This window comes from Gorilla gorilla, chromosome 4 (genome assembly GCF_029281585.2).
Source record: "Gorilla gorilla gorilla isolate KB3781 chromosome 4, NHGRI_mGorGor1-v2.1_pri, whole genome shotgun sequence".
In the NCBI taxonomy this organism is placed as follows: domain Eukaryota; kingdom Metazoa; phylum Chordata; class Mammalia; order Primates; family Hominidae; genus Gorilla; species Gorilla gorilla.
In genome coordinates, this window is record NC_073228.2 from 173,720,725 (window position 1) to 173,745,905 (window position 25,181).

A 25,181-nucleotide genomic window follows, 5' to 3' on the forward strand; every position below is an offset into this window, starting at 1 on the left:
CCCCTGTCAGAAGTGACTCTGTCACCTGCCACCAACCTTCTTGTGTGTTGTTCTTCCTTTGTGTGTCCCAGCTTTCATCAGTACGTTCTGAGCTTCTGGGGCTGACTGAGGCTGCATGAACAAGTATGTGTCCCTGGGCCTCCCACAGCTCTACCCCAGCTCTCCTCTGCCCATCAACTGGCTGCCATGGTCTCCTTTCTCATGGGGGCTCTGCTTGGGAAGGGCCGTATATTGCTCAGCACCATGTGATTGGTGCCTGCACAGTGTTGGGCCCACAGCAGCCAGGTGTACTGTATGGTTAGGAGCATAGGTTCTAGAGCCAGGCTGCCTGGGTTTAAAATCCAGCTGTCTCATTTACTAGCTCTGTGACCTTGGTCAGGATGTTTCAACTTTTTGAGCCTCAGTTTTCTTATCTGTAACATGGGATTGATAGGAGTATCCTCTACACACACACACACACACAAAACAACAACAACAACAACAACAACAACACACACCGGATTGCAGTATGAGTTCAATGAAAGAATGACAGTTAAGCTCTTAACATAGTGTCTATCTTATCTACTATATCAGGGGTCAAAAAACTCTTTCAATCAAGGGTTAGACAGTAAATATTTGCAGCTGTGTAGGCCATGTGGTCTTTTTTCAAGTACTCAACTCTACCATCGTAGCCTGAAAGCACACATGGGCAATATGTAAATGAACAAGCATAGTGATATTCCAATTAAACTGAATTTACCCAAACAGGTAGCAGGCAAGATTTGGCCCGTGGACTGTAGTTTGCTGCCGTTGTGTAAAGCAGCAAGTCAGAGAACCAGATGGAAATGAGCAACCACAGAGACTAAAGAGAAGAAGCAAAAGGTGGTAGAATGGTGGATTCAACAGCAGCATCCAGAAGTTAAGAACTCAGTCTGTGAAGTAGAACAGGTCTGGTTTCAAACCTGGCTGGTGAATGGTGTTTGCTCTCTGAGACTTGGCTTCCTAATACATAAAGTGCAAGATGGCAAGTAAAAGGGACCTTTCTCAAATGGCTGATTTGTGGATTAAAAGAGATATTAGACATGGTGCCAGGCATCTAGTAAGAGCTCAAAAAATGTTAGCAAAGAGGAGGATGATGACAAGGTGGCTGCTGAAGTGAACTAAACTGAATTGAACCACAGCGTCCTTTTGCCTTCAGCATGCCCAGACAGTATGGCTCATTAGGAAGAGCAAGAGTCTTAGATCCTCAGAGTGCCTGACTTCCTGCCTTGAGACTTCTCTCACTCTCTGTAAAGTGCAGCCAATTCATATTCTTTCTCCATGCCAAGAATCAGGTTCAATGAGACCCTGGAGGGAGAGCCTGCCTACCACCTACCTATAAATAGGATGGCAAGTCAGCACCAGCATCAATGATTGCAGGTCAAAAATGAGCCTTGATTTCTCAGTCTTGCTTGCCTCAAATGGACTTGAGGATAGAAGGGCCAAAAGATCAATAATGGAGAATATAAATGTTTGTGCAGAGCTGCTTGGGCACTCAGGTTTGGAGCAGGACTAGGAAGGCCCTGGGCTTTGAATTGCTTTTGTTTGATGTTAGTGTCCTGGAAATAGACCTCTCTACATACCACGTTTTGTTGGGAGATGGTATTGCCATCCAAAGTGAGACTTTCAATGTTCCTTTCCATTCCTTGTTGGCATACAAAGACTGCATAACACATGAATTTCCCCAATGTGTTCACAGTGTTGTGCCTTTTGTTGACTCCATAAGTTTTTATTCTTACTTTCTTTACTCTCAGATTTTCCAGAAAAAAATTAAACAGACTCTTACAGCCCTAATTAATGCTATCAGGCATCTGCCCTAATCATATATTAATTGATACTGATTTTCAGTTATGTCATTTCCTTCCACTAAGATCATGAGAGTCTCACAAACTGTCCATTGTATTCACTTCAGGGTCTCCAGCACTCGAAACCACAAGCTGTCTTTTCTCTTCTTTCCTCCTTCCCTCTCTCCATTTAGCCTTTCTTCCTTTCCTTCTACTAAGCACCCACTATGTGCCAAACATTGTGCTGGGCATCAGGAACACCTCCAAGCTCTCAGATCTAAAGGAGGAGATGGGCAGGTAATAGGCAGCACGGTAAGAAGCAAGCTTTAAGCAAGGTCAGGTATTGTAGAAATCCACCATCCCAGGCCCTAACCTGTTGGGACCTTTAGACAACCCTAACCTATTGTCCCCTGGTGGAGGGGACATCTGAGCCAGGCTTTCTATGATGACTAGGAGTTCAAGTCATTGAAAGAAGGAAGAAGCAGGTTCAAAGGTGTGCCTTGAGTCTAGACATGAAATGGAAGTTTTTCCTTCCACATAAACTTAATTATCGTGGCTGGGCAGGATAGTGACAAATGTCAGGAGAAGACTGGCTGGCAGGAGGCATGGCATGAAGGACCTTGTTGGCCAAACAGATCTTCTGGAGTGATTTCAACATCTTAAAGCTTAGGCAAGCTGTACATTTACAAAGCAAACCTAAATGTCGAGTCTCTCTCCTTTGGGCTGTAATTATATTAAGAGTATTGTCTCCTTCATGCACTACTTCTAATTAAAAGCTTTGATTAGCAGTATTACATGCTTTGGATGAACAAAATGATAAAATAAGCTAATTATGACTTAATGTGTAGAGTTGTTACCCACTATCTTTCAATACACCAAGTCAGTGGGGAGAGGGAGAGCCGCAAAGAAGCTCTTGGTGGTGAAAAAACTGAAAAATATTTCCTCCTATTACCAAGATACAGATATAGCCTGCCTGGAATTGACTGTAAGTAAAGTGATAAAACCCAGCAAATCATCGATTAGGAGTTCACCATATATCTAGAACTGTCTTCACCTTGAGATACAACTGGTGTACCAAACAGCCAAGGTCCTGTCTATTTTGGAACTTAGTGATGGGTAGGAAAGGCTGATATTAAGTGAACAAACATCCAAGTAAACATGGATTTATAAAACGTGCTAAATGTTGTGACCAAAAAATAGAGGCCGGTGGGAGAATAATGAGTCCTAATTTACATTGTGGGTAAGGGAAGTGCCTTATGAAGAAGTGATGTTTGCATTTCGGAGGGATGGTGGGTGTGATTGAGGTGATGGGATGGGCATGAAAAGAGGGTGTTCCAGGCAAACGAACATTGTGCACACTGGCTCTGATGCAAGAAAGGTATTTGGCCTTTGTAACAGCTAAAGAAAGGTCAGCTTGGATGGAATCCAGAGAGCAGGCCACAGTTGGTCTTGAAGAGCTGGGCAGGAGTGATGATATTGGTCCTGAAGGCCACATTAAGTCTTTTGGTTGATTTTTGAAAACAGAATGACTTCAAGAGGTTTACGAAGGGTGTGTGTGTGTGTGTGCATGCATGCCTGCATGTGTGTGTAGGAGAGAGGTATATTAACACGTTTGCATTTTAAAATGATTTTTCTGGTTTTTCTGAGAAAATGGACTGGATGGGGCAAAAGTGGAAGCAGGATGAACCAGTGGGGAGGCTGTAACAGTCGTCCAGGTAGCACATTGGTGATGGCAAGGTGGTAATAGTAAGATGATGAGAACTGGATAAACTCAAAAACACTGAGTATTACATTAGTTAGAGTTGAAGTGTGAGGCGGAAAGATGTAGAGAAAGGAAATTAATTTGATTTGAGTGGATTTGACTTAGAAGGCAACATTTTGAGACACCTAGAATGATGGCTTCTAATAGGCTTTCCCAGAGCCAAATGGAGGGGTTTTCTGGACCCTCAGCCATGTGCTATGGTGTTACCACCATGTTTGCTTGCATCTGTTGCAGAGGAAGGTACCCCTTCCTCTGCATGGTGGCCGCCTTGCAAGAACACATGGCTCTGGGGACCACGGTGCCCTCTCCTACCCTCAAGTTTGGAGCATGAGTGGTGTACACCATACCATATCAGGCATTGGCCTTCAGAAGTAAGAGACCACCCAGATGCCCAATCAGTCAAACGGTTTGTTTCTCCCTCTCTGTGTGCCAAGGAAACCACAGAAACCAAAAACACAAATGAGGCTGCATCTTGATCTGTAGGGTTAATGCCATCTATCAGAAATACCACAAAAACACTGAAAAGATCAAGGAAAGTCCAGGAGGGGAATAACCAGTTAGTCTAGTCGTGTTTAACTCCCCTACAAAAGAGCTGATGAACTGCTGAAAAAAGCTGTCACAGGAGCAAAGAGGCACAATCATAACCAGCATCACTTGGTGGTGACTGTGGACGAGGCTGTGCTATTTTATATGATCCTCATGTTCCCAGTGAGCCTCATTTTAGAAAGCTGAGGCACAAAGAAGTTTAGTGACTTTGCCAAGCCACCACAGTAGTGAATAGTCCAGCAGGGCCTTGTGCTCCAGGGGTCATGCTCTTAGCCACTACGTGATTCTGTAGCAAGAGGCCACAGGCTATTAAGGTCAAGTAGAGTGGTTTCTGGAAGGGACAGCCTTGACCTGGGTTGAGAAAAGTGGGAAATACTGAGGGTCAGCTGTTTTGTAGACGGCACCCCACTGAGGCTCCCTGGGGCCATTTGGGAAGCTGGGTTCCTGGCATGATGCTGAGTGTTCCACAGAGAGGGAAGCCTCATTCCTGACTGTATTTTTTCCTCAAATCCTTCTGAGCACCCTTAATCTGCAGAAAATGGGTTGGGTACTAGGGACACGGCAGTGAGCTCAGACATTCTCCCAGAGCCCACAGAGTAGTGAGGGAGACATAAAAGAAAGGGGTGAGGCCAGGCGTGGTGGCTCACGCCTGTAATCCCAACAGTTTGGGAGGCCGAGGCAGGTGGATCACAAGGTCAAGAGATCGAGACCATCTTGGCCAACATGGTGAAACCCTGTCTCTACTAAAAATACAAAAATTAGCTGGGTGTGGTGGCACATGCCTGTAGTCCCAGCTACTCGGGAGGCTGAGGCAGGAGAATCGCTTGAACAAAGGAGGTGGAGGTTGCAGTGAGCTGAGATCACGCCACTGTACTCCAGCCTGGCGACAGAGCAAGACTCCATCTCAAAAAAAAAAAAAAAAAGAAAGAAAGGGGTGAATTTCAATGTAAGGTGGTCATGGTGCATATCTGTAGTTTCAGCTACTGGGGAAGCTGAGGTGGGAGGATCTTTTCAGCCCAGGAATTTGAGGCTACAGTGAGCTATGATCGCACCTATTAACAGCCAGTGCACTCCAGCCTGAGCAACACAGTGAGACCCCCATCTCTAAACAACAACAACAACAACAACAATAAAAAAAAAAAAAAGGAAAAGGAAAAAGTTAAGAGCAGGGTGGTAAATACCCACCAAAAGGAAGTCGGGGTGCCGCAGGAGTCCCCTGGAGCAGCATGCATCCCTGATATGTTTCTGTGGTGGTGTGAGTGTGAAGGGTAGTGGCTAAGGGAGCCTCCTTAAGGGCAGGGTTGTCTATTGTGAGCTTGGAAGAGAGTAGGAGCCAGCGGGGGCCAGGGGGCGGGGAGCGTTCGGGTGGGCACAAGTGGGGAGATGGGAGAAGGGAAGTCACTTCAGGACACAGTAGGTACAAAGGCCTCCAAGTATGGAGATAAGAGGAAGCAGGGCTCTTTTGTGGAACTGATAGAAGTTCAGACTTCCTAGAGGGTCGAACTTACTCAGGGCAGGGGGAGAAAAGAAGTAAGTTTGGAGAAAGGTGGGTGAGAGCTCGGTCACGGTAGCAGGAAGTTTGGACTTAACCCTAAGAGCAGTGGAAGCCTCCAGTGGGTTTTAGGGGAGGAGAAACTGGGCACAGTGGCTCATGCCTGTAATCCCAGCACTTTGGGAGGCCGAGGCAGGTGAATCACCTGAGGTCAGGAGTTCGAGACCAGCCTGGCCAACATGGTGAAGCTCTGCCTCTACAAAAAATACAAAAATTAGCTGGGCGTGGTGGTGGGTGCCTGTAATCCCAGTTACTTGGGAGGGCTGAGGCATGAGAATTGCTTGAGCCTGGGAGGCAGAGGTTGCAGTGAGCCGAGATCATTCCATTGACTCCAGCCTGGGCAACAGAGCAAGACTTCGTCTCAAAAAAAAAAAAAAAAAGTTTAGGGGAGGAGAAGGTAAGACATTTTCTGGGGCTGCCTAGATCCTTTGTACTTTCTTGGGTAAAAGTAGCATACTGACCTAGCCTTTGGCAAGAAGCCTGATGATTTGGTTCCCAAGAGGCAGTACTGCTTGGCTTCAAGCAAGTACTTGAAAGCAAGGAGGGCTTTCCCCTGAGTCTTAATGCTAGTTGTCCCTTCCTTTTTCTTGCAACGCTGGGCTTGCTGAGTAGCTGAGATGTGTTGTATTTTTTAAAGAGCAACTTGTTCTCTCTAAATCACCTACGTGTCTATGGAATTTCTACCAGTGTGTTCAAACACCTCTCCAAAGTCTCACTTCTGGGCAGCTTCCCTTTAATGGGGGTGGTGGGGAAGGGTGCAGACAGGCAGGGGAGGGCCTGAGGGAGTGAGGTGGGAGGGGGCTGGCAGAGAGCTCAGGCCTTTAGAGTGCTGGCGACCTCAGCAGCACCATCATCTCATTCTCTCTCATTCACATGGAGGCCTTCCAACCAGCCTCTCCCCCTAGTGAGGGCCCCACAGTCCTTTAAGAAGGCTTCCCATCATTTAAACAGACAATAAGTCTGACAGATACCGAGGGTGGCCTCAGCTCAGCGAGCATTAACTGTATTAGCTACATTGGAATTTCCATCAGTGACACTGTATGGAGCTAATTTGTGGGTTTGCTAATCCCCAAGTCACTCCTAGTAACAACACATTTCTGTGTGGGAGGGCCTGCCCAGAAGACTATGGCACCTTCGCTGCTCCACGGCTGGAGCAGCTCAGTGTGAGGGAAGAAACCGGCTCTGGAACCCGAGAGACCCGGGTTTGAATCCCAGCTCTGCCACTCCCTAGCTGTGTGACCTTGACTAAGCAACTGAACCTCCCTGAGCCTCAGTCACTCATTTGAAAATGAAGATAGTAGTCATGACACTCTCATGGGGCTGAGGTCAGGATTCAGGGAGGCCGTGCAGAGTGCTCAGTAAATATGAGGTGCTGGCATGTATTTTCTACAGTGGGTTTAGGAAGGGTTGCAAACTCACATGGCTTCAGGGTGACACAAGTGGGTGAAGCCAGCTGGGAGCAAGCTAGGCAGAGAGAAATGTGCCACAAAGGGGACCCCTGCTGTCAGCTGCAGCCCCAGTTGGTGAATGAAACCCAGGAGCAGTACTGTTAGAGCCAGTGTTTTTTTTTTTTCAGGAGAAGCCAGAACTCTGTGTTAAATATCCCAACTTTTAAATGTTGGAGACTGAATTAAGCTTTTAAAATCATCTGGGGGCAAACCAAACACATCTGAAAGCTAGCTGCCCCTTGGCAACCTCTTGCTTTTTCTTTCTGCAAGAAGTGGTTTAAAATTGGGTCCTCAGTATAAATAGCTCGAGGCTGCCAGGCAGAGTATGTTGGGAGAGGACAGTTTGTGGCAAAATAATTTAATGCCCCCACCTCTCTGAGGGTAATGTCACTTGCTCATCAAGTCCTGTATACGGGCTTGAATGATGTCCAGAATCGAACTGAAATAGAGAGGGATGGGTGTGGGGTAGGCAGGGACTGGACAAACAATCCAGGCTGTGTGCTGTCATAGAGCACCCCTGGGAGGGGCCACTAAATGGCAGTGTCTGCACCCAGGAACTGCAAACCACCCAGGTGTGCAGGGCTCACCACAGCTGCGATTGGTCCTCTGTCCTTTTTGGACTTGAACAAAGTGAGAACACTTTGGGGCATATGTAGCAGCCACGAAGATTTACTTTCTGACAAGAGGATGTCTAAACATTCATTCACAGTCAAGCTGATTTCCTAAAAACAGCTGTCTTGAACCTGACTGTATCTAAAATGTCTGCTGCCTTCGTTCAGAAAGCCTCTATTCTACTTTACCCATAAACATTTTCTCTTACACAAGGTTTAATATCTCAGCAGGTGTTGACTGGTTGGAAGTAGATGGGGTACTAATTATAAATGAATGCAAAGACATTTTTCTTACACTAAGAGTTACCAAACGGTCCTGAGTTCGACCTTCTTCACATTCATTCGTTCAGTAAATCCTCAATGAGTGATTACTACATGCCAGGCATTGTGCCCGGGGCCTTGGATAGTCGGAAAGTTCTTTCTGACGTCAAATGCAAGCTTTACTGCCAGCTAAGAGAGCCTCAGTTTCCTCATATGTAAAATGAGTATGATCATAGTACTGACTACTGATTATTTCAAAGGCTCCCAAGCCAGTGTGTGCACATGGCCAGCATTCAATAAGCATTAGCCAGCAAATGAGCATTCATCTCAATTAAAACCACCATCATTTGGGCTTGGTACTGTTATCCCCACTTCTAACATAGGAGCAAACTGAGACTTTTAGATTTTTAAAATTTATTTTATTTTGTTATGTTATGTTATGTTATTTCATTTTATTTGTAGAGACAGGGTCTCCCTATGTTTCCCAGGCTGGTCTCAAGTTCCTGGGTTCAAGCTATCCTCCTGCCTTAGCCTCCCAAAGTGCTGGGATTATGGGTATGAGCCACCCATGCCTGGCCAAAACTGAGTTTTGCTGTGACAAATTACCTTGATGAAAGTCACATACCTGAGCTGGAGCTGGGATTGACCAGTCATCTAAGCCCATTATCTTTCTGCCAAATCACAGGGAAGACCATTCCTGACCTCCTTGCTTTACTGTCAGAAAGAATTGAAGGGTGGTTCTAGTTTAAGCTCTGGAAAGTCTATAGGGAAATTAGGGCCTGAAGTAGAAAGACTGCCAGCCGCCTCTGTCCTGCTAGAAATGTGCATGAGGCTGGTGCTGATGGTGCTGAGAAAGCAAATGCTGTCTAGAGGGAAATACTATCATTCAATAAATATTTATTGAGTTCTGCTATGAGTCAGGCACTGTCCTAGGGACTGGGACTACAGCAGTGAACAGAGCAGGGTCCCTGCTCTCACTCAGCTTATGGTCTGTCACAATCCTGTAGGTGAAAAGATGCCAAACATAAATATGAGGTTTTAGGAATGCCAATTGAAATCAATGGAAAGATATGGCCGGGGATGCATTTGGGACCCATATCTGATGGCTGCTGAGGCATTTTGGTCACCAGTGAAATATTTTCTGCTTATTGGCAGGCAAGTTGATTTTGCATTTGGTTTGTGTCATTCTTAGGGATACTGAAGATACAGCGATGTGCCCAAGTCAGATGAACACGCCCAATTTTAGGAGAAGATTCTGCTTTCATCTGGAGGCAGTAACCATGTATTTCTAGAAGGGAGCTCTTGGAAAGATCCTCTGGCCAGTTCTAGTCTAGTTCCTGTTTACTCTCTGCTTGGTTTAAGTGGCTGATAATTGGGCTCCTGCAGAGAAGCAGCTAAAATCTGTGGCTTGTTTGCTTGGAACATTTTAGAAAGTCAAAGTAGTTAATGATAATGGTAACTACCACTTAGCGAAGACTAGTTGCCAGTCATAGTGGCAGAGGCTTTACAGGCATTATCTAATTGAATCCTCACAAACAACCCAGTATGTTGGAAAGTTCAATTACCTCTGTTCTACACACAAGAAAATTAAGGCTCAGAGAGGTCAAATTCTTGCTCAAGATCACACAGCTGGAAAATAGCAGAGGGGGAAATGAACCAGGCCTGACTTTCTCTAGAGCAGTGGTTTTCAACTAGGGGTGACTTTGCCCCGACTCTGCAACCTTATGGGGACATTTGGAAAAGTCTGGAGACATTTTTGTTTGCCACAACTGGGAGGGGGTGCTACTGGCATCTAGTGGGTAGAGGGCAGGGATGCTCTAAACATCCTACAACACACAGGAACCATTGGCCAGTCCCCAACAGTAAACATCTCTTGTGCAGGCACTTCTTGCCAAAACATTTTGTATTTTATACGATATTCCCAATCTCCACTGAAGTGTTGTCTTTACCTCCTCTCTTGCTCTGCCTTCATCTAGAAGTTGTGATGGAACAATTTAGATCAAGCCATCCCCAGGAAAAGCTTTCATTGAATAACAGAGCAAGGGAAAGCCCAATGTATTCTGCAGCCCCATTTCAGCTAAGGTTCAAGTTCACTAATGCCAGAAAGGAATTCATTAGTGCTTTACAGGCTGCAGGACAAACGTTAATAGCTTCACCTTTAATTTAAGCTCAGTTTTATTTTTATAGCTGGTCCCTTGGTAGCAACTAGATTTATTGGGACATTTTTAACAGCTGAGGCAAATCAATAAAGTATAGAAGCACATGCAATTCTTGTGTTATTTGCAAATATAATTCTGATTCCTCACATGCATATAGGCATACTCATATATGCTCTAAGAATATGCTTTCCCCTCCTCCATGTTTTAAAACTAATCCCCAAACCATGACATTTGGTCTTCTGAATATGGCCTCCAAGTTATGAGATGGGCAAGGATTGGAATGAATAGAGAAATGAACACAAATAGGTTCCCACCTGCTAGAGGAAAATAAATCCTTAAAGCATATGGGTCCTGGACGTTTTTGTCTATCTATAAATGCCAAGCAACATATTGCAATATGGAATCATGACCAATGTTGCAAAACTAAGGATACAGTGAACTATGTTTGTAGTTGTTCTTCATTTTACAGGTTTCAATGCATTTTTCTCTTTTCTTTTTTCTTTTTTTTTTTGAGACTGAGTCTCACTCTGTCGCCCAGGATAGAGTGCAGTGGTGTGATGTCAGCTCACTGCAACCTCTGCCTCCCAGGTTCAAGCAATTCTCCTGCCTCAGCCTCCCGAGTAACTGGGACTACAGGCCCCCACTACATTATTGCATTTCACCTTCAAAACAACCCTGAGGCATTAGCCCCATTTTGCAGATGAGAAAACAGGTTCAGAAAAATTAGGAATTATGTCCAAGGTCACAGAACTTGCCTCTGGCAGAGAGAGCCACTGCCTGGTGCTATTTCTGTCATAATTGTCAGCCCCTAGAGTGAATGTGAGCGAGGCTGAGCCAGTCTGCCTGCTTTCAGTAGCTGCTGCTGATGTGAGGAGAGCCTGTGGATGATTTCATCACCTTTGCTGTGCCTCCATTTCTAAAGCCTTCATTCTTTATCTATCAGGACTCAGCTATGATGTGCTGTCCAGTATGGGAACCATGTACCACATGAAGCTATCTAAAGTTAAATTAATTAAAATTTTAGTTCCTGGATCACATTAGCTGCATTTCAAGTGCTAATAGCCCAGTGTTGCTGGTGGCTACCACGTTAAACAGTACAGAACATTTCTTTCTATTCAGTAGCACTGGATCAGAGTGATTAAGGAAATGAAATCAGTGGGACATAGAATATTTCAGAAAGATGCTATCCAATTTGCAATGAATTAAAAAAAAATCTAAGTTTTTTCTTTTTGAAGAAGAAAGTCTAAATATTTGGTTTTGGATTCACACTCCATCAGGTACCAGGGTGGGGATATTTCCCTGTGCTTATCTTTATGTCAGTCCTGCAAGGTGAGTATTATTATCTGCAAAATGTTTCTTTTGGATTAAGAAACAGGTTTAGTTACTTGACCAACGTACATATCTTCTAAGTAGCAGAGCAAGAATTCAAACTCAAATCTGCCCTCTAAACCTATATACATCTACTTTACTCTGCACCGTGAGTCCTCAACAAACAGAATTTTGGCTCTATCCCAAAGCCAGTGTCACTGTGAATAAAATACAATCCAAGATGATCACTTACAAGGATTATTATCATCCAGATTTGGAACTTCTAGAATGGTCTGAGTAGATAAACAGTGGGAAAATCACCTAAGACATACTTTATGGTGAATATCACTGAGTTGTTTACTTGGGGCTAATCCTCTCTTTTCTTCTCAGTCCCACAATTGACCCTTGTGCAGCTTGAGCCACAAAATGCCACTCAAATTCTGCACCAGCATTTTTTTTAATGACTCTGCAAGTCATCAGGGTGCCTTTCTCTCAGCCATTGGAACAAATTTGCCATGAGGACACTTAATGTTTACTCTGAATGGCACCAAAGCCAGGCTTATTTCCATGTCTGTGGCCTGGTGTTAGCTGAGCCATATGTTCCTGGCCCGGATGGCTCTCTCAGTTCTAGATGATTAGTACCGCAGATCCAGATCCCAAGTCTGTCCATTTGCAAAGAAGAGGACAGTCATCAGACAGGCCTTTCATGTTAGAAGTGGCCATCTGAGACAAACAGGACGTTGTTCCAAGCCGGTCACCACCGCATGGAATATGTAAGGAAAATCTCTTTTGAGCCCTGTAATTAGGTAAGCAAGGTCACTACAAAGTCATTTAAAATTGCATCTCAAGACAGTTCGATGGCAGAGGATCTACCCCCTCAGTGCTGATTTATTGCTTACTCTCCTAACTTTTTAAAAAAAGATCAGCAGATTGATTGTGCCGCCTGTGGTTGGAGGTGTGCTTACCTTTTCTCAGGCCTGATTCATAAAACATGACTGACCTGTTTTCAGCGTCCTTTCCCTGTGTGCCCAGGGAGCTCCTCCAAGGTTCACTGCACTAAGTGTTTGGCAGTGAGTGAAAACGATATGCCATGTTCGCAGCAGATGACCCAGCAGGGGCCACGGCAATGAAGTCCCCAAAATGACCTGTTACATCTCTAGCTACAAGACTCAGGGAAACAGAGAGGCAGTTTCTAATGGTCTCCTGGAGGAATTTGGACTGATGACTAAACTTTTTAGGTCACAGCTTTCTTGAGAAATGGCAGGTGCCCCTTCTGCTTCTGGTGAGGTCAGTCACTGGTTCCAGTCCCCAGTAGGCTCTCTCCAGCCCACCTAGTCGGTTTCTCATGCAGGGGGGTGGTTAACCATTTGTCCTCAGAACACTATCCTCACAAGGCACAATTTCTGAGTCCTTCATATATTTGGGGTATGAGTCACTTGGAAGTGAGAATAACAAGTGAAACCCTGAGGTGCCTCCAAGGCCCCAGGAAAAGCATTTCTACCTTTGCTGATGCTTGTTGGTCCACTAGCAGGCAGCTGTTTTTCTGGCCACTAAATCTCAGTGACATCAGTTCTTTTCTAGGTTTATTTTTTCATTAATGTTTTTATTTTATTTTATTATTTTTCACTGACAAAATGGCCCCTAGTCAGCCAGTTGATTTAACAGGTCAGGTATGTGCTGTGCTTAGAAACAGAGGATAAGAAAAAAAGGATGATCATTATTAGAGTTTCATGCCTTTGTCAGATCCTTATTAAGCCTCTGCTGTATTCCACACACATACCAATCGTGCACAAATTTCTGTTTATTAGAGAACTCTCCTTCGCTTCTCTTTTCATGTTGTGGCGTTCACAGGACATCAGAGCCAGCGGAGCTTTTAGAACCTAGAGCTGTTCCCATTACACTGAGCTGTACATAAGATTGCCCTCCATGTCCAGACTGGGGATGTTTAATGTGGCCAGTGACATTTTTCCAAGTCTGTTTATTACCTGCTGGTGAGAGTTCCTGAGACAGTTTGAGATAAAACTTTAGGAGTAATTATACTTTATGAGGATATAATACCCTTCAGGCTTAATTTCACGTGATGCTAAATCAATACTCATATTCAATTCTTTTCTGTCTGCCTTCAAGTTAAAGGCCACAATATTAAAGTTTCCTATAATTAGCCAAGAAGTTGGTGCTACAGAGATGGTAAAAATTGACTTCAAACCCTTTATCTGATTGTGCAAAACCAACACAAGACAGGTGGCATATTGGGTCACCAAGTTACATCAGCAGGTTCCACGGAAAGCCTAGATGCCAGGAAAGAAAATAAAGGGAGGGAAGTGTTTTCTACCAACTGCTGGGAAAAATAATGCCCCACTGTCATCTTCACTACCAGAGTCTCATGGGGCTATTAAATATCTTTCTGTTTTCATTTCCATGATGTTTCCTAGGTTGAAATTGTTCTCTCCAGAATGATTGCATAAGCCAAGATCCCTAACACTAGAGGGCATGGGCTAACTGCGTACTTACGCACATCAGGCTGTTGAACAACCAAAGCACCTTGCTCTTTGAGAAAATGGCATCCACTGAGCCACTCTTGATGACACAAGGGACCCTGGGTATAAAAAAAGGAAAGCGACTATTATTTTTTCTTCTCCTTCTTTCTTCTTTTGTTTTGTCTTTCAGTTATAGGCCAGGCTTTTATTTATTTATTATTTTATTTATTTATTTAGAAAATGGGGTCTCACTGTGTTGCCCAGGCTGATGTCAAACTCCTGAGCCCAAGCCGTTATTTATGTTTGATTTACAAGTGTATTGGGTTCCTTGGTTGAAGGGTGGCTCTTATTTACATGCCCTTTCTTATCATTGTCTATTGGCTTTCAGGATTGTTGGTCTACTTGCGAAGGGTCTTTAATAGTCTTAGCCACACACAAATTCATCTTCTGGCGCATGTATGTGTGTGTGCACATATGTGTTTTCTTAGGGTCTTATTGAGACATCAGCATTCTCCCCTGTCTTAATAACTACTCCAATCCATAACTTTCTTTCCACTTAAAACCATTACGTTGTAAACAGAATTCTTTATGTGCCACTGTGTGTGGTGGAGTGTGTGTGTGTGTGTGTGTGTGTGAGATGCGGGTGGGTACATTCATTCATGTTGCATTATACCCATAATGTATGAAGGTAGTAGGAAAATGGAGTGGTCCAGCTTATTGTCCAGTGCCATGTAGTTTTTGGTAAAGAAAAGAGGATCAAACATAGCAGGGTGGCAGCAGCAGGAGCAGCAGTATAACCAGAGTGTTGAGATTTTTTTTTTCTAGGAGGTACTTCTTTTTTTTTTCAATCAACTCATTTGAATAGATTACTTAATTAGCATTTATTGTTTGTAAAATTCCTTGTCTAGAAGTAACATTTTAGGGTCTGCAGTTTTGAAGAAAGACAATTTAATGGGTGATAATTTTGTATAGAATTTTCAAATTGATTTCTTGGTAGTAAATTGTTCCTCAATTGTAGTGCCTTCTCAACACTCATTAGACAGCAAGCCTTCTTTCTAAATGCATTCATAACCATTAAAGTGTTGTCTCTAGTTTCCTGTCATTTGAAACAGGTCATAACTTCAGGCACAAACATTTAAAGGACAACTATACTTTCACAATTTCATTAGTGTTCTAGCAGAGTCGGAATGTGCTATTGAAGTTTATAGAGCTTTGCAGTTCCTGATGGAAACTATTCGGCTCTACTCATCCCAAGAGTAGAGATAATCTTTCTCTTTGTACAGAAAGTTGTTTTACTTCAATTCCACTCTGCCTGAGTTTTATTTATCAGCCTGATCTATGGCTAGAACTATATAGAAGCTCCCTAGAACCTGTTTATAATTCACCTCCCCTCCTCTTTCTCCAAAAACACCCTGGGAATAGAACAAGCTCATTGCCAAGGAAACTCCCTGGCAGTAAAGTACTGTTTGGTCCTATTTTCTACTGGCTTCTTTGACTTGTTGGGAGATGGTGTTTAAATGCATTACCGAAAAGGAGCTCTAGAAAATTTGAAATAAAACAAAAATAAAAATAAACATATTGAAATTCCCTGATATCTGCAGTGGTTTGTATGCTCTTGGCTTTCTGGGAGTATGCAGCTTATGAGCAGAGCTATTTCACACTCTGTTGTGAAATTCAGTGGGGAAAGTGCAGTCTTACCACGCCCTCTGCCTGGACATTTTCTAGCCAAATTAGGTCTACAAAGTGATCTAATTGGTCTAACCCTCTTATTTTTGATCAATGAGGAATTAGATGCTTCGCTATTAGAATAACAACTACAATGTTGATCCCGTTTAAGAACTTTTTGTATACTGAGCAAGAAGCTTGGAGGACATTATCTCTTTTAATCCTAAATTCCAGTTGCCAAGATGATAAAGAAAATAAGATTGTGTCCATTTCTACAGATGAAGAAATAGGCTCAGAAAACTCACGTGTCCTGACCCATATCACACAGCAGTTTTCTAATAGACTTTGATGGACACCAAAAGATGTTTACTAAAGATGCCCTTTCAAATGAAGCTTTTGACTGAAGAAAAAATATGCATGCTCTGGTCCCTCAGAACGCCTTTTGTATAGATATTATACATCCTGAAGACAACCCTTCAAAGCAAACCTTGGCTCCAACAAAGCTCCTTTCTTCTCTTTGACCTAACTCTCCCCAGTTCCCAAAATTTGTGGATTTTTCAACTTGATGCTTTCCTCATACTATGTTCTAAAACTCAATTCACCTTACCCCATTCTTTCTGATTCTTTCATAACCCATATAGATATGCTCTTCCTAAACCTTTCTTTGGTTAATCTCACTGATTCCTTCATTCAGAAAAGAATACAATACTAAGTGCCTACTCTGAGCCAGGAACTGCTCTTGGGGAATATCCGTGAACCAGACCAACAGGCTCCTGTTTTATGGGGCTTTCAGTTTTGGGTGGAGGGATTGATTATTGGAGAACTCTGAACTTGGATTCAGAAGACCAAGGCTAAATCAGAATGTTAAAACTGGCAGATATGGGAAATGGTTATATCTAATGTGGCCTGCGCAGTGTCTTAAAAATTGAATTCATTGGTAGCATTTTAAGATCAAGAGTTTCCACATAGAAAACAACCTGGATTTCTGGCATCCTAGTAGTAACCTGGGCCCACATCCCCATCTAAGGCATCAATCCCTGCAGGAGGAGCAGTTCTGTAGCCTTCTGGTGGGGCAGGGTCTTTTAGCCACCTTTGCTTCAACCATGCCTTCTCATGCCCAGCCAGCTACACTCATGTACATGATCTGTTGACCTCTATAGACACTTTTGCATCCCATGGAGTAAATGATCTACAAAGTCCCTTCACAGTCTGACATAACTGTTGTTGTCTGGCTTCCTGTGCATTGCTGTGGCCTCTTCCCACAGGCAGCGCCTGCCCAGAGCTGGCAGCCACACAAAGAGAATCTGCCTGACCCCAGAGGAGGCTCCATCATTGCAAGGCAAACTCACAGCACAGTCAGTCCCTGGACAGCGACCAGCTGTCTTCACCCCGGAGCCACTTAGAATTAATTCTAGGCCTTGATGTTGAGGCCCCACTACTTGAAAATTTCAAGAGATTTAGCACAAGTGGATAAAACTAACAAAACTAGAAAATCAGAAGTTGTCTCTGGTGGAAGCCAAACAAATCAGAAATGAATAAGGAGAGAACTTTTGGGTAAAAGCAAATAAAGGCTGTGTAATATTTGGAGGAATAATGCTAATTATTACCAATTTTAAAGTTAGTTTTTGGTACTTTGAAAATCTTTACTCAAAATCATCAGCAAAAGCACCAGTAACCACTAATATTAATTGCAGGCTTATTGTGTTTGTCTATTTCATTTAACCCACTGCTCCCATTTTGCTGGTGGAAAACTGAAAACCAAAGAGATTAAGTCATTTACCCAAGGTCATGTAACTAATATATTGAATCTCAGATGTTTTAATGATTTTGACTCATTTCCAATTTGCCTGGCTATATAGAGAAAATATTTGAGGAATTGACAGGGAACACACACACACACACACACACACACACACACACACACAGAGGGAGGGAGGGGAGAGAGAGAGACAGAGACAGACAGAGACTGAACAGATTATTTCTCCACTGATGTTCATTATTTAGATCTATTTTCAACATTTAAAGGCAATTGTCAGCATAGTCAATTCAGCCATTTTAAACCATCAAGGGCCAATGAGCAAAGTATTTTACTGAAGAGTCTACATATGGAAATCAGTGATATCCCAAAACTGAGCTGGTACATAAATCTAAGAAATGCAGGTGTGAGATTGATGACTTGGGATTTGATCCCCATAGCAAATCTGATTAAAGGGTATACATTGGTTTAGAAAAACAATGTATCAGGGAAAATCCTACTCTTAAGAAATGTTATGCTGAATTCTGTAAGATGATAAAAAACATGTCACACTAGACCAGAAATATGACAAATGTTCTCAGATTCTCCCTTTCTCATTTTCTCATGTTTAGATTAGAAGTATGGGAACTCAGAGGGCTGAATAGAGGATTGCCAGGCAGTTAATGAGAATTCAAACTAGATTTGAGGTCTTCCTGATTCCCGGGATTTACTCTACCGGGCAGAAGCAGAAGCTGCTTAAATTCTGAAAATAGAGTCTTTTAAGAGTGTGGGATTCATACAGAACCTCTTCTAAACAAGCTACCTCTGAAATGTGGGACAAAATAATTCTAGGTGTGTTTGTCCAACAGGAGCCTGTGACTTGGGATTTGTGTCTGCACATGCATGGATCTAAGGAACCAGCCACTTTGACAGGTGGCCTTTCATCAGGCTCATCAATGTCTTAGTCAATTTCTGGCCCTCCTATCACCCCTGTTCTGGAGCTGAAGAAACCTTGCCATGGGGACAAATGCACTTAGAGAGTGAGAGCAGCATAGCAAAGTGGTTAAGGGGATGGACGCTAGAATTGGAACCATGGCTCTGCCACTGACTAGCTATTGGGCAACCTTCCTGTGCCTCCCTTATTTATAAAGTGGAGACAATGATAGTACCTCCTTCATAGGATGAAACAAGTTAATATATTTAAAGTGCTTAGAATAGTACCTGGCACATAGTAGGTATTAGGTTAGGGGTTGGTAAGTAACTTTTCAAAATATGAGATACTGTTTTTAATAACAACAACCAGTATTTTGGTCCATTTTATGTGCCAGGCATCAGTACAAGAATTTGGCATATATAAGTCATTTGATTTTCAGAATATACGAGGTAATATTATTACCTTTATTTTCAGTTGAGAAAACTGGAGTATAGAAATGTTAGTAATATGCCCAAGTCACATAGCTAGTAAGTAAGGGGCCTAGATTTGAAAGCAAGCAACAGTCTCTGGAACCCATAATTTTAGCCACTATGCTGTAAAGAAATGCAAACAGCCGTCGTCATTACTCTTCCAAATCCAGGACTGAATTCGTTCATTGCAAATATGGTGGATCTCAGAGAGCCTGAGGCAGAAAATGGGCACCTATATGCCTCTCTTACTACCCACAGCTTAAAGTCAGTGAAGTTGACATATGATCAAGCCACCAAATCTCAGCATTTCTTTGGACAAAAGACAACCTTTTTTAGTGAAGGAAAATTCACAGCAACCAATCTGGGTAGGGATTCCAGGTGATTCTTGCCACCTCACTCTCAGTCATTCTCACTAGGGTTGATTCCACAACCACATTATAAACTCCTAGTAGACCAGGCCAATATAATTGCTCATCTCCCATGACACCCAAGTGTTGGACACTCAGAGGTTCAATAAATACCAATGAATGAATTGACTCCATTTGTTTGTTTTGCACCCTGACACCAATAGCCCTCATTGCTTAGAGATTTTTTTCCAGTAGTGAAAATAGGGATTCTAGAGTTTCCTTTGGTGCAAAGTTTGAGCTCTAGTGCTTTTTAATTCCTGTGACTATCAGTGGAGCAGATTATTTTTTGATAATGAAATCATCATAGCTGAGGCCCTGTGGAAGACCTTTGACTTCCCATCAAGAGAAGTGTAGGATAAAATGAAAATTGAATGTTGTTCGTTGATGATTTTCTAATGGATTGCTTGCTGTTTTTTGGTGATTGTGAAACACTAGAAAGTTCCAAAGGAATCAGACATGCATAAAAAGAGAAATGAAGGGGAGAACATGTCCCTAGGGTAGGTCCACAGGGAAGATAATTGAAGATGACAGAAGACATAATGTCACACTCAGAAAGGGATTTTTTCTGGCCCTACCACACAGAAAATGATGACCTTGCAGTGGAGAGATAAGACTGGTAATTAAGGAGGAGTTATTGTGCTAAAGCTGGTCTTCCCTTTCCACTGGTATTTCATTCTGGAAACTGAAATGGGACATTAAATAAAGAATGGTGTCTCATTTCAGGGTAGAGGGACTTACAAACTATCAAAACCAGGACTGAAAGGAGCCCTGAGCTAATGTGTGTTCTCTGTTACAGAATTCTGCCTTTCAGCAAGGAAAGGTATTTAGCTGGGATCTGAGGATTAGCATAAACTTCTGATATTCTACCCTTCCTATTTTGGGGGAAAAAGTCAAACCTCAGTAGAATTTGAAAGCTTAAAAATATCCTGTTCAATTTGCTTTGGATGGCATTTGTTACTATTAAAATTTTAAAAATACAGAAACCACATATGATCCTTGTCTTGGGAGACCGCACATCCTGTTTTGTCTAGGACAGTCCCAGTTTATATTTGTGATACTGGTATAATTATTACTATCTCTCAAAATGTTCTGGTTTGAGTAATAAATTATACTCTGCCTATATATAACCCAGGGATTCTTCTGCTCAGTATCTAACCTAGAAAATTACTCACACACATGTACAAGGAGGTTACTGTAGCACTGTTTATAAATCACAACATAGGAAACCACATGCATGCACACTAGAAGAATGGCCAAATGAACTACAGAATATTCATGCTGAGAGCATCATCTCACAGTTAAAAGACTGAGATGGATCCATATGTGGTGAAATAGACAAATCTTCTAGACATGTCCTGAGGGGAAATAAATAATCTTTAGAATATTGTCCAATATGATACTGTTTAGGTTACTTTAAAAATGCAGACTAGACCAGCTGCAGTGGCTCATGCCTGTAATCCTAGCACTTTGGGAGGCCAAGGCGAGAGGATCACCTGAGTTCAGGAGTTTGAGACCAGCCTGACCAGCATGGTGAAACCCCGTCTCTACTAAAAATACAAAAATTAACCAGGCGTGGTGGCAGGCACCAGTAATCCCAGCTACTCGGGAGGCTGAGGCAGGAGGATTGCTTGAACCTGGGAGGCAGTTGCAGTGAGCCAAGATCATACCACTGCATTCCAGCCCGGACGAAAGAGCAAGACTTTGTCTCAAAAAAATACAAACTAATTTAAAAGATATTTTAGGGGCCAGATATATGAGTATGTAAGATGGAAAAATGAAAAGACATTTATAAACCAGTAACAATGGTTATGTTGGATAGAAGTGATGGGTTTGGATTCAATATGGTGGTCAAGGGTGACTTTAACCGTAATATTTCAGCCTTTTCCTAAGGACACTATAATCTTTGATTGCTTGTGGAATTGATCATTTATTTTAAATGTAATTTAAAACTTAAAACTATGTTCCAGAGGTGATGTTGCTCAGTTCATTGTTTTGAATTGAAGTAACTGAGGCCTTGAGACGCTGCATAAGTTTTCCAGGGTCAAACCATCGATATGGGGCAGAGGTGGGGCCCAAATGAGTCTCCTGACACCCAGTTTCTTTCTCACCGTCTGGACAATGCTCTCCTTGAAGGTTTATGAAGATTTACTGAGTTGCCTTCCCTCCATAGATGGAAATAAATGGCTGGACACAAACTAATTCACACTCATCAAATTTTACTCCCCTTAAACCCCCAACTAAAAAGTAACGGCCAGTATCATTAATTGACCTCAGGCTGGCAGCCACCTGATTTATTTTCTGAAGTCTACCATCTGGTTTTGTTTTGACCTTAATTCTCCAGCATGCGTTTCTTTGATGTGGACATTAAACTGATCATTAATGGTTTGAAGAAGTGGTAAGTGTATGGTGAGAAGGGTTTCCCTGGCATATTTTTGTGACAGTTATCGTGGGGTCTTTTGCTTTGGTTTGTGTCATTGCCTTTCCTTGGGTAAGCAGTGCACTCAAGGCCTTTCCCCTGGCGATTCTCTGAGTCCCCGCAAAACCTGCTAATGTGGGGGCAACTGGAAGCAGCTAAACCCTTATTCTTCCCTGGAGTATTTGCATATTAATAGAGATCAGGACCTGAAGTTAAATTTGATGATGCTTTAAAGGTGGAATCTTAGACATTAACCAGCAGATTAGTATTAGTGGAAAGGATTTTACTGTACTTATTTTTGCCTTTCTTATTTTTCTGAAATTATGCCAAGTAACTACACTTTGTGTTAATGAACACATACTCTAGTGATACATGTTGTCCGTGTTGTTGAATATAGAACCCAGCACTTTATGTGAATTATGTCATTTAATCCACAACACAGCTTTGTGAGATAATGATTTTATCTCCAGTGAATAGTTAAAGAAACACCAAGAGATTGGCTTTTTGAGATTTAGCGTCTCAGGGAGGGTAACACCGTAGAAGATAGAGCTAGGTTCAAACCCAGGCAGTCCATCTTCAGAGACTCAGCTCCTCACCACCATGCCATATTGCTGGCACCATAATAATGATTATGCAGTTATTATGCTGTTCAAAATATAATGAAATACAATAAAATATAATATTATGTAAGATATAATTATATGCAATTAGAAGTGTGGATACTCATTTGCATACTTTGATTTCAGAAACACCAAGGGGAAGAAAACAAAATACTTTCTGAGAGTTGTCGATAGTATTCCAGAAACTAGGTGGGTTTGGCAAAGTTTGTAAGGTAGTTTTTTTCCCTTCCTTTTTGGCTCAACAGTTGTTGGCTGGCACTCATACTTGGGAGATAAATGCAAACTGAGATCTCACCATTCACACCACTCCCAGAGGTCACACATCACTTATTGAATAACTGATGGGTTTGGAAAGAGGGCATGGCTGTAACTTAGCTCAAGAATTCCACTGATGTCATAAAAGGTGATAGCTCAGCCCCAGTGGCAGGTGATGGACAGTGTAGCCATAGAGAGCCCATCAACTCTGTGCTCATTCCCGTCTCCCGTCTCTGCAGATTTAATTTATAGCTGGAACTTGGCCCTTCCTTTGGACTTACAGGAAAGCCTAAGAGCTGAATGGCTGAGCTTATCGTGATCTATGTGGATGGCTCTTCTCGCCTTTCTGACCTCCACCCTAGGACACCTGGATCTCCTCCAAGCCCAGTAGTGGGAAGTTGTTTTCCTAGAGATCAGCAGCTCTTATTGTCAAAAAATATAGTTAAACAGTTTATTAGATGAACTGAGATTCATATTGTTAGGTCTTCCCTCAGTCCACGGGGGCACTTTCCTAATTACCTTTGCAAGAATATGTTTTATTCCTCAGTTACTTTCCAATTCCTTCTAGAAATTCTTTTAAAGAGTCTCAATCCCAGTGTTTTGCTTCCATAAGGGAAAAGCGCGTAGGGTGATGGTCAGTAGGAATGAATGCAATGTTAGCCTGGAAAAGTGTCTGGATGGATAGGGAAAGTACTCAGAAAATTGTGTTTGTGTTTGTGATTTGAACTAAGTCCATATTCCTTCTGATGTAAGATTTTGGATTAGAATATTCAAGATCATCACTTCCTAATATTATATAGGAAATCTCATAATCGATATAGGAATAGGAAATCTGTATAATCTTTATTTGTATTTACTATGTTATTGTTCTTTCTCAGCATAGGGGTCTTCCAGAAAAATAGATGAGTCTAGATTTTTGAGGACTGCTGTGATATTCTTTTAAAGATGAAGACTGTAATCAAGCCAAATTTTCCCAAACACATTCCATGGAACACCAAGCATGTGGATCAACAGTTTTGTAGTCAAATATTTGGAAAATGTTGCCTCCTTCCTCCTCTTCTTAGGAATTTGCTGTGGCTCTAAGCATTCCTGCATCCAGTAAAGATGTCTGTTTAACTTTGTTTAACCCAGTGTTTTCCAGTTTCACCTCATCAAAGAACCCTTACAGAGCTGTGGAGAGGAGCACTTGGGAGAAGCCAGTTTTGGAGATGGGATTGCATCCCAGGAGTACATTGAAATGATTGCTTTCTTGAGGATTAGGGCCCACTGATAAGAACAGGCTGTAAGCAGTGTTATGACAGTCTTCTCCCAGAGATCTTAATCGAACTTTTAAGTTTCTCAATTGAATAGTGCACAAATACAATATTTTACCCTTTTGCTGAAGGAACATAGTAAATAATACTGTGATAGCCCCTTGACAGTAGAAAGATGATCTTTTAAAAAAATGCTCCAGAGAGGTTGGAGGAGAGAATTACTTTTATCTGTGTCTGTCAGAATCCGATGTACATCCTGGTCCTGGGCAAATATTATTTTAAGAGCTTTTCCATGACTCAAATACCTTCTTTCTATTCTGCTCATTTCCTTTTCTTTTTAGCCTTAATGCCATTCCACATTTGAGAGAGAACGTTAACATAAACTGCGTAATGTCACTCATCAATATTTGCATAGCTAGGGTGCAGCTTTTGGAAGAAGCTCTCCAGAAAAAATTACAGTACAGTGTGCACATTGCCTAAAGGTATTTATTGCTTCCAAAGAATGAATTATCTCATCTTATGGAGGAAAAGATGAAGGCTCAGAGAAGATGAGCCCTAATTTATGCAGAAGCCATGATAATAGTCATCTGGAATACCAAGAAATAATGTTAATACATAAAAATAATGTAATGTAAATCATGTTATGCACTGCAGCAGTTAGCTGGAAGATCTGGAACTGGTTCACCTGGTCAGTTTAGAGCTATCTGAACTCCCTTGGTATTGTATCCAGACTGGGCTTGATACATTTAATTATCTAAGTAAAGTAGATTTTGGCCATCACCTTTGAATAATACCAACAATGAGAAAAATAACCCTTAATGGTTGAGGATTTGCAGTTTAGAGAATATCACCTACATTATCTTTCTAAGCTGGTGGAGTTACCTCATTTAACAGATTTATAGTGCTCAGAGAGGTTAAGTGATTTGTATATGGTCACACAGCTTAATGTATACTTGAGCTGGAGCCAGATCCTAACCCCTTGTATCTCCCTTAAATTGTGCTGTCTCATTCCACAGAGCTCCTCAGACAAAGCTGTTTGATTGGATATAACCTACATTGTTTGAGTATCTGATACATTCTGGGTGGTTTTCCAAGGGGAATTCTTTGAAAGGGAGCTTGAAATTTGTATGTTGAGGTTAGATAACCTCTTTATTTAACAAACACCTGTACGGTGCAGTGTTTATTGTCATTACAGGCAAGCTTCTAAGCACTTTGTAAATATCGAATTGTGAATTTCTCTTATCAGTCCCACAGGCAGATAGAATTTTACCGCATTTCACAGATGTGGAAACTAATATCAGAGGCTAAATAATTCCCTGGGGGACACAGAGCCACCACCTCGTGGAACCAGGATTGTGCCTAGGCTCTCAGGCTCCAGGGCCTATGCTCCTCACCTCTGTGCTGGGTTCCTTCTCCTTCTAAATTCTCTGTTTACACAAGCGTGGGACTGGATAGAAAAACTGGATGGAGGGTGATTCAGATTGAGATGTTTTCTTGGTG

General features: G+C 42.3%; 2 protein-coding genes across 6 annotated transcripts in view; one reads left to right on the forward strand and one right to left on the reverse strand.

The window, feature by feature from the left end:
- The window catches only part of DOCK2 (dedicator of cytokinesis 2), a 441,813-nt gene that overhangs the window by 258,093 nt on the left and 158,539 nt on the right, over positions 1 to 25,181 (forward strand). The window lies entirely within an intron of this gene.
- Positions 1 to 25,181, reverse strand: part of INSYN2B (inhibitory synaptic factor family member 2B) — a 119,353-nt gene that overhangs the window by 36,805 nt on the left and 57,367 nt on the right. Inside the window, exon 2 of one of the 4 annotated variants that reach the window (XM_063706953.1) lies at positions 13,965 to 14,045. The exons of 2 other annotated variants lie outside the window; for them this stretch is intronic. The gene's annotated coding sequence lies outside the window, so the exon portion shown is untranslated. Of the gene's footprint in view, positions 1 to 13,960; positions 14,046 to 25,181 lie in introns of all 4 variants that reach the window. One more of the 4 variants, XM_055387441.2, reaches the window with a different exon arrangement.